This window comes from Neopelma chrysocephalum, unplaced genomic scaffold (genome assembly GCF_003984885.1).
Source record: "Neopelma chrysocephalum unplaced genomic scaffold, ASM398488v2 Primary Assembly neopelma1_89695, whole genome shotgun sequence".
Lineage (NCBI taxonomy): Eukaryota > Metazoa > Chordata > Aves > Passeriformes > Pipridae > Neopelma > Neopelma chrysocephalum.
In genome coordinates this window covers 1-865 of record NW_020918620.1, presented here as the reverse complement: position 1 = coordinate 865, position 865 = coordinate 1, and positions in this window count along the sequence as shown.

Sequence of the window (865 nt, the reverse complement as noted above, 5' to 3'; positions counted from 1 at the left end):
GGGAGGGGATTTGCCTCCGGCCCACAGGGAAGGCCAAGGACATCCCCCCAACTCCGGCCCCGGCAGGACGGCGGCGGCAGCGGGGTTGTCCTGCAGCCGGGGGCCATGCTCGGCTGCCAGAGCCAGCACAACACCCGCCCAAAGGGCCACTGACTTCCTCCTCACCTGCCTGGGGGGCCCAAGGCATCTTCCTCTTCCTCACAGCCTCCTCCTCCATCCGCCCAAGCTTTGGGAAGGACAAATCCTGATGAGGGGGAAAACAAGGGCTGAGTGTGTTGGCTTGGGGGTTCCTCCTGCCCAAGTCCATCTCTAGAACTCACTGGGCATCCTGTGACCATAAAAACCTCCAAAACACCAAGATTCAGCCCAGAAAAAACAAAATCACTGAGATTCAGGCAAAAAACCCCCTCAGAAATAGCGAGATGAACCTCCGCACCTCAAAAGGCAAAAAGTTGAGATTTAGCCAAAAAATACTCCCAAATATGAAGATTCAGCATTAAAAAACGTCTCCCAGAAGTTCCCCATCTCTGGTCTCTCCGCTCTGGGGTTCCGAGGGTTTCTCCTGTCTGGGATGCTGGGGGTCTCAGTTAGGGATGCTGGGAGTGTTGGGGGTCCCAAAAGTCCCTTCTCCTCTGACTCTCGCCTTCGAGCTGCTGCGTTCTCAGACATTCCGCATCTCCGCGTTCTCTACCTTCCTGTCCTGGGGATCCCAGGGGTCCCCAATGTCCAGGCTTCCCCTGCTTGAAAAGGGGGAACTCGTCCCAAATATTCTGGGGGTCACATGGGGGGTCGTGACATACTCGGGCTGCCAGCACAGATTCCCTGCAAAGTCTGCAGTGAGTCAAGCTCTGGAGAGGAGATTGTG